The 14,038-nt window shown below is 36.9% G+C and overlaps 1 pseudogene; it reads left to right on the top strand.

The window, feature by feature from the left end:
* The first annotated feature begins 5,188 nt into the window (after positions 1 to 5,188).
* LOC110596650 lies at positions 5,189 to 5,683 on the top strand (annotated as a pseudogene).
* Positions 5,684 to 14,038: the final 8,355 nt, after the last annotated feature.

Below are 14,038 nucleotides of genomic sequence, written 5' to 3'. Positions count from 1 at the left end.
CTCATACATCTGTCAGTGAACGCTGGGATCTGTAGATAAATTTGAACCACAGCTCACCCTCAATTAAATCTCAAAACTGCAAAAAGTATAGCCCTCAACCCACAGTCCAACTTCAGAATTGTACAAAATCAGAAGATTCACATAAGGAAGAATAGGAAACTGAGCAAACAGAAGTAAAAGCAACTCTCCATCATTGAACAATAGAATAAAGGAGATGGGGGAGGGGAAGAAAGGTGCAGGGTGGGGGGTGGAGGGTGAGGGGGAGTGGTATCTACACAAATAAAGAAAAACCAAAAGAAGAATATGGGTCTCACACAGAGCCCTGGGAGGTCAGACACTGAGAAACCAGACTTCAGAATGTAAACAATACAGAGCCCCAGAATGACTAGTTTCAAACTATAAACCCAAATATCAAGACAATATAGAGAGAATAAATAGAATTGAGGAGAGACAAGAGAAATATAGGAAGGAGTTGATAACTGAAATAACAGTAGTAAAGAATAATGTGAATGAAATAAATAACAAACTGATAAGCATGAAGAGCAACATTAGCCAAGCAGAAGAAAGAATCTCAGAGCTTGAGGACCAAAATATAGAACAAACCCAAACTGTTAGAAACATAGAAAAGAAGCTTAAAAAGACAGAACAAAGCCTTCAAGAGATGAGTGATTATTTCAAGAGGCTGAACCTAAGAGTAATTGGACTTCCTGAGGCAGAAAGAGAGGCAGAGACCACCCTGGAGCAAACATTCTGTGAAATTGTTCAAAAAAACTTCCCTCTTCTCATCAATGATGTGACCATTCAAACATAAGAGATTCAGAGAACCCCTGCAAGACAACATATGAGAAAACCAACTCCTAGACACAAAGTAATTCGCCTAAACAAAGTAGGTATAAAAAAAAATCCAAAAGGCAACAAGTAGAAAAGGTCAGACTACTTACCAGGGAAGTCCAATTAAAAGAGCAGCAGATATATCTATAGAAACACTTTAGGCTAGGAAAGCTTGGAGCCCAATCTTCAAAGTTCTCAAAGATAAACAATTTCAACCTAGAATAACTTATCTAGCTAAGCTAAATTTCATCAGTGAGGTAGAATTAAAATCTTTCCCACACATGCAATCCCTAAGAACTTACGCTACCTCTTGACCAGAAGAAAAAGAAAAAAGAATGACAATGTTCTTCACAAGAGTGCAGAAAAAAGATGGAAAATCAACCCAAAAATCAAAAGAAAGACAACAGGCAAACAGGAACAACTACTCTATAAGAATTTCATGACAGGGATGAACTCTCATATTTCAATAATTTGCTTGAATGTGAATGCACTAAATGGATCACTGAAAAGACATAGGATGGTAAAATGGATAAAATATCATGAGGCAGCAATACATTGTCTCCAAGAGACTCATCTAACTAGAAAGGACACTCACAGACTCAAAGTAAGAGGATGGGCAGCAAAATTTCAGGCTAACAGAACACAAAAGAAAGCAGGAGTTGCAATCTTAATATCAGACAAAATATCCTTTAAACTATCAAAAATTTAAAAAGATACAGAAGGTCACTAAATAATGATAAAAGGTCAATCCATCAACAGGAAATATCCATCCTAAACATATATACAACCAATATAGGAGCATTAACTTTCATAAAGCAGCTGCTAGGCAAACTTAAAAAAAAATGACTCATACTAGGGGAATTTAATACCCCACTCACAACCCTAGACAGATCATCAAGACAAAAAAAATCAGCAAGGAGATCTGGAAATTCAATGTGACTCTTGACTAAATGGACTTAATTAATACCTACAGAACACTTCACCCAATGACCACAGAATATAGAGTCTACTCATCACCACATGGAACGTCCTCCAAGATTGACCACATTCTTGGCCATAAATCTAGCATAAAAACAATTCATAACATTGAAATTTTGCCATGCACCTTCTCAGACCACAGTGGAATAAAAACAAATATCAACACCAATGAAGCTCCCCCAAAACCCACAAAGACATGGACACTAAACAGCATGATGCTAAGCAATATCTGGATCAACATGGAAATCAAAGCAGAGATTAAAGATAAGTGGAAACAAATGAAAATGAAGAAACATCTTACCAAAACCTCTGGGATGCTCTGAAAGCAGTAGTAAGAGAGGAATTCATATTTCTGCAAACACACATTAAAAAATGGAAAGATCACAAGTTCACAGTCTAACAAGTCACCTAGAGCTGAAAAACCAAGACCACCAAAACCCTAACTTCAGCAGAATACAGATCACCAAAATAAAAGCCCACATCTGGGATATAGATGACAAAAAGATAATATAAAAATAAATAAATAAATAAATAAATAAATAAATAAATAAATAAATAAATAAATAAATAAAAAACTGATACTTTGAAAGGACAAACAAGATTGATGGTCCCTTAGCTAGACTGATGAGAGAGAGAGAGAGAGAGAGAGAGAGAGAGAGAGAAAACCCAAATAAACTCAATCAGAAACACAAAAATTGAAGTAAAAACTGACACTGATGAAACACAAAAGTTTATCAGAGAGTACTATGTACATGTATGGAAACAAACTTGAAAACTTAAAGGAAATGGAGGACTTTCTGATATCACACAACCTCCCCAGGTTGAAACAAGAAGAAATCAAGACCCTAAATAGACCAATCACAATCCAGAAAATTGACTAAAGCATAAGAAACCTACCTATCAAAAAAACAAAAACAAAAAAAAGCCCTGGAACAGATGAACAGATGACTTTCCAGCAGAATTCTACAAAACATACAAGGAGAAACTGATACCAATCCTACTGAAAGTATTCCAGGTGATTGAGAAAGATGGAACACTCCCCAAATTATTTTATGAAGCTAACATCACATTGATACCCAAGCCAGGTAAAGATCCAACAAAAAAAGAGAACTACAGACCAATATCCTTGATAACTATATAGATGCTAAAATTATCAACAAGATCCTAGAGAACTGGATTCAACAACACATCTCAGATATCATCCACCAAGACCAAGTAAGCTTCATCCCTGGAATGTAAGGCTGGTTCAACATTCATAAGTTCATAAACATAATTGAATACATCAACAGATGTAAAAACAAAAACCACATATTATATGATGCAGAAAAACTTTTGAAAAAAACAGCCTCTTTTTTGATAAAAAACCCTCAAACATCTAGGCATAGATGGAACATACCTCAAAATAGTAAGAGCTATCTACGTGAAACCCACAGCCAGCATACTGCTAAACAGACAGAAATTGAAACCATTTCCCCTGAAAACTGGAACAAGACAAGGATGCCCACTCTCACCCCTCCTGTTCACCATAGTTTTGGAAGTTCTAGCTAGGGCAATCAGAGAAGTGATGGAGATCAGGGGTATCCAAATAAAAGAAGAGGAAAGCAAGTCATCCCTCTTTGCAGATGGCATGATTCTAACCACCTTGCACTAATAAAGGACTTTGGAAAGTATCAGGTTATAAAAGAGATGTGCAAAAGACAATCACATTTCTAAACATCAATAATAAACAGAAACCCAAATAAAAAACAATTCCATTCACAATAACCTCCCGCCAAAATGAAATACCTTGGCACCTTCCTAACCAGAGATGTGAAAGACCTTTACAATGAAAACTACAAAACACTGTTCAAAGAAATCAAAGGTTACACAAACAAGCAGAAAAATATTCCATGTTCATGGATTGGATGAATCAACATTGTTAAGATGTCCATTCTACCTAAGGCAATCTACAGATTTAACACAATACCTGGTCAAATTGCCGCAACATTCTTCTCAGACCTAGAAACAACAATACAGGAATTCATATGGAAACATAAAGAACCACGAATAGCCAAAACAATCCTCAGGGAAAAAAAAAAAAAAAAAGCAGGAGGTATCACATTCCCAGATTTTAACTTTATTATAAAGCTAAAATAATCAAAACAACATGGATTGGTACAAGAACAGGCATATTGACCAATGAAATATAATTGAGATTCCAGAGGCAAAACCTCAATTTCTCAACCAACTCATCTTTGACAAAACCTCACCACCAACCACCGGGGAGAGGAGAACCTATTCAGTAAATGGTGCTGGGAAAACGAGATGATCAAATGCAGAAGACTGAAACAGGACCCTTACCTATCCTCATATACACAAATAAACTCTAAATGCATCAGAGATCTAAATGTAAAACTTCAAACTATAAGAACTGTAGACAATGCAGGAGACACTCTTATGGCAATTGGAACTGGCAACCCGTTCCTGATCAAAGCCCAAGTACCCACGTCATTCAAGATAAGATAGACAAGTGGGACCTTATTAAACTGACAAGTTTCTGCAAATCCAAAGAAACCATCAAGAGAGCAGGGAGACAGTCCACAGACTGAGAAAAATATTTGCCAGCTCTATGTCTGAAAAAGGTCTAACATCTAGGATTTACAAGTAACTCAAACATGCTGAAGAGAAAAATCAAATAGCCCCGTTGCAAAGTGGGCAAAAGATATGAATAGACACTTCTCAAGAGAAGACATGCGTGCAGTCAACAGATACATGTAAAAATGTTCAACCTCACTAGTCATCAAAGAAATGCAAATTAAAACTACACTGAGATACCACCTAACTTCAGTCAGAATGGCCACCATCAATAACTCAAAAAATAACAGATGCTGGAGAGGATGTGGCAAAAAGGGAACACTTCTACCCTCTTGGTGGGAGTGTCAACTAGTGAAGCCGCTGTGGAAAACAGTGTGTCAATTCTTAAAAGTTCTAAAAATGGACCTTCCATATTCCCTGCAATTCCCCTACTGGGAATATACCCAGAAGAACTCAAATCACTCTATGAAAAAGGTAACTGCACACGTATGTTTATTGCAGCGTTGCTCACACTAGCAAGAACATGGAACCAACCATGCTGCCCATCAAAAGAGGACTGGATTTAAAAAATGTGGTACATATTGCACAATGGAGTATTATGCAGTCATAAAGAAGAACAAAATCATGAACTTTGCAGCAACCTGGATGAACTTAGACTCTATAATACTGAGTTACCTTCCACAGAAACAAAGAACTGAGTATCACATATACTCATTCATAAGTGGACCTTGAACAACTATTGTAATACTATAAGAAAATGACTGGCTTTGCAGATGCTGTCGCCTTGAGCCTTTTCCCTTCAGCCATGGACAACCCCACCGTGTACTTCAACATCGCCGTCGATGGCGAGCCCTTGGGCCGTGTCTCCTTCAAGCTATTTGCAGACAAAGTTCCAAAGACAGCAGAAAACTTTCGTGCTCTGAGCACTGGAGCGAAAGGATTCGGTTATAAGGGTTCCTGCTTTCACAGAATTATTCCAGGGTTTATGTGCTAGGGTGGTGACTTTACATGCCATAATGGCACTGGCGGCAAGTCCATCTATGGGGAGAAATTTGATGATGAGAACTTCATCTTGAAGCATACAGGTCCCAGCATCTTGTCCATGGCAAACGCTGGACCCAACACAAACGGTTCCCAGTTTTTCATCTGCACTACTAAGACTGAGTGGTTGGATGGCAAGCATGTGGTTTTTGGCAAGGTGAAAGAGGGCATGAATGTTGTACAAGCCACGGAGGGTTTTGGGTCCAAGAATGGCAAGACCAGCAAGAAGATCACCATTGCTGACTGTGGACAACTCTAATAAATTTGACTTATTTTATCTTAAATTACCAGATCATTCCTTCTGTAGCTCAGGAGAGCACCCCCTCTATCCCGTTTGCTCGCAGTATCCCTATAATCTTTGTGCTCTCGCTATGGTTCTTTGGGTTCCATATTTTCCTTATTCCTTTCCACGTCTAGTTGAATTGTAGAGAAATAAAAACTAAATAACAACAACAACAAAAAGAAAATGACTGAGAGTAGTGGGAAACTGCAGGGGCATGGGGGTGGTGGGGAGGTGGGATTGGCAGTAGTGGGAAACTGCCTGGGGAAGGGGGTGCACACATCACCAAGGGTAGCTACACAGTTAATATTTGTATATCTAACACTGAATTATACCCCATATTAAAGCATCAAAAACTGGGTTAAATTGTAAAAAATTTTCACAGTTCTGAAGTCTGGATGTCTAAAATCAACGTGTCAGCAGAGTACTGCTGCTTCTCAGACTCTGGATAGATTACTTGCCTCTCCCTAGACTCTGATAGTAGCTATGCATCCTTGGTGTTGACTTGCAAACAATTAAAAAAAATTTAAAGGTGGAAAAAAAATTCCAAGTGCCCATGCCATAAAAGATAAGATGGACAAACGGTACCTCATCAAAGTGACAAACTTCTGAAAAGCCAAAGAAACCATCAAGAGAGTGGAGAAACATTCCATATTCTGGGAAAAAAAAAAAACAAAAAAACATTTGCCAACTGTGTGTCTGACCGAGGTCTAACAGCTAGGACCTATGAGGAATTCAAACATGCCAAAAAAGAAAAGCAAACAGTCTCATCACAAAGTCGGCAAAGATATGAATAGACACTTCTCAAAAGAACACATAGGAGGTGCCAACACATATGTAAAAAAATGCTCAGCCTTACTAGTCATCAAAGAAATGTGAACTAAAACTTCACTGAGATACCACCAAACTCCCATCAGGATAACCTTCATCAATAACTCAAAAAACAACAGATGCTGGGGAAGATGTGGGGCAAATGGAACACTTCTACACTATTGGTTGGAGTGTAAACTAGTACATCCTCTGTGGAAAACAGTTTGGCAATTCATAAAAGATCTAAAAATCGACCTTCCAATTGATCCCACAATCCCCCTACTGAGAATATACCCAGAGGAATTCAAATCACTCTATGAAAAAGGTACCTGTGCAGCATTATTCAAAATTACAAAAGCATGGCATCGACCATGCTGCACATCAAAAAAGGACTGGATAAAGAAAATGTTAAAATGTGGTACGTATACACAAGGGACTATTATGCAACCATAAAGAAGGACAAAATTATGTACTTCACAGCAACTTGGATGTCATATAATACTGAGTGAGCTATCATAGAAACAAATCATTGAATACCACATGTTCTTACTCATAAGTGAACTTGAACAATGATCATAATACTTTGGGAAAGGGATTGGAAGCTGTGGGAAATTTCCAGGGGAGGGGAAGCAGGAATAGCAGTAGTGAAAACCTTCCAGGGGACTTGGGGGGACACACCTCATTAACAAGGGTACCTGTATAATGAACAATTTTATAACTAACCATGATTTGTACCTATGTCTTTAAAATAAAAATTATTTTAAAAAGTCTTTTATTTTGTCATTTCACATAAGGGACAGATTAAAATCACTTTAGTTATGCATTTACTTGTATATTGTTACCATTTTTCTTCTTTTGGTTTTCTTCATAATGTAAGCACTTTATTTTTCTCTATTAAATACATATAATAACCTGCTGAAAAATATTATGCACAAACTATAAGCATATTAATATTTATCAATCAAAAAAAGATCAACATATTATGGTATTTGTTACATTTGCCACTTTCCAGTAACAAAATTTGTATTCTTTTCCTCTGGACTACCATAACAAAGCATTAAAAACTGGGTTAAATAGTAGAAACTTTTGTCACAGTTCTGGAGTCTGGAAGTCTAAAATCAATGTGTCAGCAAAGTGCTGCAGCTTCTCAGACTCTGGGTAGACTCCTTGCCTCTCCCTAGTCTCTTATGGTAGCTATGCATCCTTGGAGTTCTTTGGCTTGCAAACAAGATTTTGGATTTAATGTTAATACTGGAATAGATTAAGACATTTGAAGATGTTGAAATTGAGTGAGTGCATTTTTGTTCATGAGAAAAATTTGAGTTTTGGGGAGCTGAAAGATAGGATGCTATCAGTAGAATTTTGTTTCCCTAAAATATATATTGAAGATGCAACCTGGTTTCCTTTTGTTACCTATAGTAAAATGCAAAAGAAAAGAAGAGATAAATTGAAGAAAAAGCTGGTAAGCACAGGAGAACCAGCTCTTCATTCAAACTCTCTATAAAGCCACACACATAACACTGGATTTATATCCTGTTAAATACCAATTTTGTTTAACTAATTCCGGTGCATATCACTTTTTTATTAAATGTGTTATTATAAGTAATTTGACTTGGATACAGAGTTCATTCAAATTGCATATATTAACAATTTTAGTGTTGGTTGACTTATCATGAAAATCTTCCAACATACTTCCTTGGTATTTTAATTAATTCTTATTCTGCTTGGGTTAGCAGTTTTATAAATCAGTCAGTCACTTCATTAAAATTCTGGGAATTCTTACCCAGTTCAAATGATGTGATTCTAAAGTTATCAGAAACAGTTAAGAGTACTTGTGAGGGTCACTTCTATCCTGTGCATGAAGCTCCTTAAAGACACAACACTTTAGGATTATAATTGATTGCAAATGTCTTTTATATGCAGTATCAGAATAAAGCAAATAACTGTGGAAAACAAGACTTAAAATGGCCGTGGTTAAAGACATAACTGACAAAATATATTTTTTATTTGTAGTTTATTTAAAAAGTGAGCAAACATTTATTTTTACTATTTCATAGTAAAAATATATGAAATTTTAAAAAGACTGTACCATTGCATCAGTGGATTAATACAGAAGCTAATTTTAGCAAAGCCTTACAAACAAAATCCATTCAATCTCAGTCAGCTTTTGACCATGCATGAGATGATATCCATAAACCTTTTAGAACCTCCAATGTTAAATTTTTTTCTTTTTTTCACCAACTTCTTATATCACTTAGTTTTATCTATATCATTTTATATTACTTGGATTTGAAACAACCTTTACATAATTTCTAAACTAAACAAAATTACTTTTCTTTAACAACCAAAAAATCATGTCTTTCTGTTTTTTCATAACCTTCACCAAAAACACGTTATTTTCTTTATATGCACTGCATACAAAATTATTTCTCTTATATCTGATAGTAAAAATTACATATTAACCTGAAATTTCAGTGAAAAATCTAGAAAGTAAACAATTTTAATTGTTATGAGCCAGGTTTAGTGCCCAGGACAGAGTACAGGCAGTTAAACCAATTCCCGGAGTATCTGATGCCTCTCAACATGGTCAGAAGACATAGCTGAGTCAAGGAATATGGCTATATATTGGCCTGGGCCTAGCTTGTAGCCAGTGGTCCAGGGATTGTAGACACACATGTCTTCAGGCCTCATCATGGGCACCTGTCTAGAACTCAGATCCAAAAAGCTAAAAACCAAAAGCACAAGCTCACAGATATATCCAGTCAATAGCACAACTATTACAGAAGCAACAGTTTTGTAACCTTAAAAACATCTTTTAGAAGTAGTGTAAATTTGTCTGACTGGTAGACCCAGATAAAATGTCTAAACTTCTGAAGATATTTTTATTTGTATTTTACTAACAATTATAAAACTAGTTTTCTTTATTGAAGATCACTAGTCATGTGAATTTTAAAAAAATACACACATTTGACTTAGTTATTTGCTTAATTTATTACCACTAATTTATTTATAAATCAATTTGGTATCATGTAAGCAATATAAACCCAAATGTATAGACATGTATACATAAAAATACAGATAAATATGAATAAATATTTTGTTTTATTTCCAAAATTTAACCATGAGATGGTAAACAACTATTTTAAAGAGACAATTGAATCAAACTTTCCTCTTCTAAGTAGAGCAAGTTAAAATTTTTCCCACAGTCAAAGCCTTCAGTGTTTTTTTTTTTTTACAGAAAACAGAGTAGAAAATTCCCATCTCAAAACATAGGGAAAAAAACATAAGCTTGTTTAAGAAGGAGCTTGGATGCATCAGTTAGAGTAGACACAGAGAATGTTTAAAGTAGAAGACAAAGTAGTATACGATCATAGAAATTCACCACAGGATCTTATAAGTTCAATTACATTAGATAAATAACTTACAAGTTATTCTTCATTTTCCAACTGGACTACAGAACTTAGGGCAGAACCTATCAATGAATAGAGCAATGAAATCATTCTCTATGTCCAGACTCAGCATAGAGACCTCCCAAATAGAAGCGAGTCCATTTTACCTGAGGACCTGTTTTTTTTTAATAAACTGTTTATAAACAGCTTTCTTTTTGCATTTAGGGTGGGATCATAACTAACTCAAAAGGTAAATATAATTAATTTTTTGTGGTTTTTAGTTTTCTGAGCTTTTCATTTATAATGAGTCTTTTAAAAGAGGTAATATAATACTGAAATATTTTCAAAAGCTTCTGCATATCAATAGGTATTTCTGGGTGAGCCTAACTTAGGTGATCCTGTTTTTAAATGCACTTCATAAAATGCAGTGTTGTTCATATGGAACATTCCACTACAATTTTAAAATTTAAATTATCTTTACAATTTTTTGTAAATTTTTGCAATTTTTGTAAGTGTTTGCTGCTTCCAGGACCGAATACTTACATATACATAAGTATGCATAGGTGGAAGTTTGAGTACTCGGTTCTTCAGAAGCAAAGAATACTATTTTTATTTTAAATTTTAGCATTTGCTGTTAACTCACCTTGATAACTTATCTAATGATGTTTCCCTACCTAAGCATGCAAGAACAATAAACAAAAAAGACAGAACAGAAAATCTCTGTAAATTTTTGGAAGCTGGAATCCATGCTCATTATAGAAATTGCAGAGTCGGGAACAAGATGGCAATGGCATAGATGGACTTGTGAGATTCTCCGAATGTGAGTTCCCAAAAAGACTCTTACTTTTCTTCTCCCATCCCCCAGCCCACCACCAGTCACGCTGGTCCAAGGCCCAGGGACCTTTGGTCCCATGCAGGGCCCGATATTGCAGCCCCCTGCTGCTGCTGTTCCACTGTGTGCATGGGAGTCTTGGGTCCCAGCTCCCTCCTTGGCTACATCACCTCCCGCCCAGCACCCAGCACCAAGACGCTGGTCACTCAGGGAGGCTCTGGGCACCCGCCCCTCAGAGACACCAGTTCCATTCCTGGCTGAAGTACCCTGTGGGAGACCCAGAGCCATTCTCGCTGCTCACTGCCTGCCCTTTGGAGCTTTGGAGCTCTGGAGCTCTAGGCTCACCCTGGCTGAGGCACTCAGCGCGTGACCTCAAGCTGGGGGACCCAGACAAATGGAGAGCAATGGATCTCCAAAAACTGCCTCAGCCATTCTCCAAGCAGATACTTCCTTTGCCCCGCCCACCTATCAACAAACCCTACCTCAGTTCCTAAGGTAACATTGTGAAACAGGAGACAAAGCCCCACCCCTATGCTGAATCGAACAAAAGCAACCCCCAGGCAGCCAACTAAAATAAACCAAACAAACAAAGCCAAACTGCGAGTAAATCTAACTACCTGCAATGAAAAACAAAGGGGAGAGGTCAGAGATCAGAGCTGAAGTGACTTTAGTCGGATCGCTTATTTTGACATGATTTTATCATTTTGACTGTTTGTTTTGATCACGTTTGTTGTTTGCCTTCTGACTTACACTGTTTCTTGATTTTATTGGTCTGTCTCTGTGTAGCTATCAGTATTCTTTAGGGAATCTTTCTTATGTGTCTTTTTTCACTTCTTTCCGGCCTTGTGTCTCTTTCTCACCTGATACTTGGTATGTATGTCTGTTTTCCGTCTCGCTCTTCTCTCTTTATAACTTCCTATTGACACCCCTTCCTCCATTATTTTCTTCTTTTATACCCCACTTTTTAATCTAGGGACCAAGACTACATACTGCTGAACGGACAGATTGTAAGCCAGAGGGAAATAGGTTCCATTGTGCTCATACACCTGTTTGGATGCTAGAATCAGCATATACATTCTGAACCACAGCATCCACTTCAATTAAACCTCAAAACTGCAAAAAGTACAGATTGCAGCCTACACTCCAACCTCAAAAGTGAACAAAGCCAGAAGACCCTCATAAGGAAGAACAGGATATTGCAGAAGAGAAATAAAAGCAACCCCACCTTCCCTCAAAAACAGAATTAAAGAAGGGGAGGGAAAGGGGGAGAGAGAGAAAAATCTACACAAATGAAGAAAAACCAAAAGAAGAGTATGGGTCTCTCCCAGACCCTGGGAGGGCAGATACTGAGAAAACTAACTTGGGAATGCAAACAATGAAGAGCCTTCAGAATGAAGGGTCTCAAATGACAAACCTAGATATCAGGACATTAATGGAGAGATTAAAAAGAATTGAGGAAACACAAGAAGAAACTAGGAAGAAGTTGATATCTAAGATAACAGTAATAAAGAATACTGTGAATGAAATAAATACCAAACTGATAAGCATGGAAAACAGAATTAGCCAAGCAGAAGAAAGAATCTCAAGCTTGAGGACCAAAATATAGAACTAAACCAAACTCTTAAAAACATAGAAAATAAGCTCAAAAAGACAAAAAAAAGTCCTTCAAGAGATGAGTGATTACTTCAAGAGACCGAACGTAAGAGTAATTGGCCTTCCTGAGGCAGAAAGAGAGATGGAGACCACACTGGAACAAACTTTCCACGAGATCATTCAAGAAACTTCCCTTAACTAATCAGTGATGCAAAAATTCAAACACAAGAGATTCAGAGAACCCCTGCAAGAAAACAAATTAGAAGACCAACTCCTAGACACATAATAATTTGCCTAAACAAAGTAGGCATAAAAGAAAAAATCCTAAAGGCAGCAAGAGAAAAAGGCCAGATCACCTACCATGGAAGACCAATCAGAATAGCAGCAGATTTATCTACAGAAACCCTGCAGGCTAAGAGAACTTGGAGTCCTATCTTCAAAGTCCTAAAAGATAAACAATTTCAACCAAGAATAACCTACCCAGTCAAACTAAGCTTCATCAGCGAGGGAGAATTAAAATCTTTCTCAGATATCCAATCCCAAAGAACGTATGCTGCCACCAAACCACCTCTACATGAAACACTTAAGAATGTACTAAGCATAGAAGAAAAGGAAAAAAAGAGCAAGGTTCTTCACAAGAGTACAGGAAAAAGAATAAAATTATACATGAACCAACCCCAAAACCAAAAGAAAGACAAAAAAAAACAAAGTGGAAGAACAACTCTATAAGAACTCTATGATAGGGACAAACTATCACATTTCAATAATTAGCCTGAATGTGAAAGGACTAAACACACCACTGAAAAGACAAAGAATGGCAAAATGGATAAAATATCACCAGGCAACAATATACTGCCTTCGCGAGACCCATCTCACTAGAAAGGACATTCACAGACTCAAAGTAAGAGGATGGGAAACAAATTTTCAGGCGAATGGAACACAAAAGAAAGGAGGAGTCGTGATTCTAATGTCAGACAAAACACCATTTAAGCTAAAAGTTTACAAAGACACAGAGGGTTACTAAATAATGATAAAAGGTTCACTCCATCAACAAGAAATATCTATCCTAAACATATATGCACCCAACATAGGTGCGTCAACTTTCATAAAGCAACTTCTAGGAAAACTAAAGAAAGATATTGACTGTCACACCATCATAACTGGGGACTTTGATACCCCACTCACAACCCTAGACAGATCATCAGGACAAAAAATCATCAAGGATATCTGGAACCTCAATGTGACTCTGGACCAAAGGGACTTAATTGATACCTACACAACACTCCATCCAAAGACCACAGAATATACATTCTACTCATCACTGCATGGAACATATTCTGAGATCAACCACATAATTGGCCATAAATCAAGCATAAGCAAATTTAAAAGGACTGAAATTCTACCATGCACCTTCTTGGACTACAGTGGAATAAAAATAAACATTGACATCAACAAATTCCCCCCAAAACACACAAAGACATGGACACTAAACAGCATGATGCTAACATAATGAAATCAAAACAGAGATCAAAAGATACCTGGAAACAAATGAAAATGAAGAAACATCTTACCAAAATCTCTGGGACGCCTTAAAAGCTGTAGTAAGAGGGGAATTTATATCCCTATAAACATACATGAAGAAAACGGAAGGAACACAAATTAACAGCCTAACAAGCCACTTAAGGAAGCTGGAAAAGCAAGACCACAAAA

This window comes from Carlito syrichta, unplaced genomic scaffold (assembly GCF_000164805.1).
Source record: "Carlito syrichta isolate Samal-C Ts95f unplaced genomic scaffold, Tarsius_syrichta-2.0.1 Scaffold311928, whole genome shotgun sequence".
Lineage (NCBI taxonomy): Eukaryota > Metazoa > Chordata > Mammalia > Primates > Tarsiidae > Carlito > Carlito syrichta.
The sequence above is the reverse complement of the archived record's forward strand: the minus strand, read 5'-3'. Positions and strand labels throughout refer to the sequence as shown.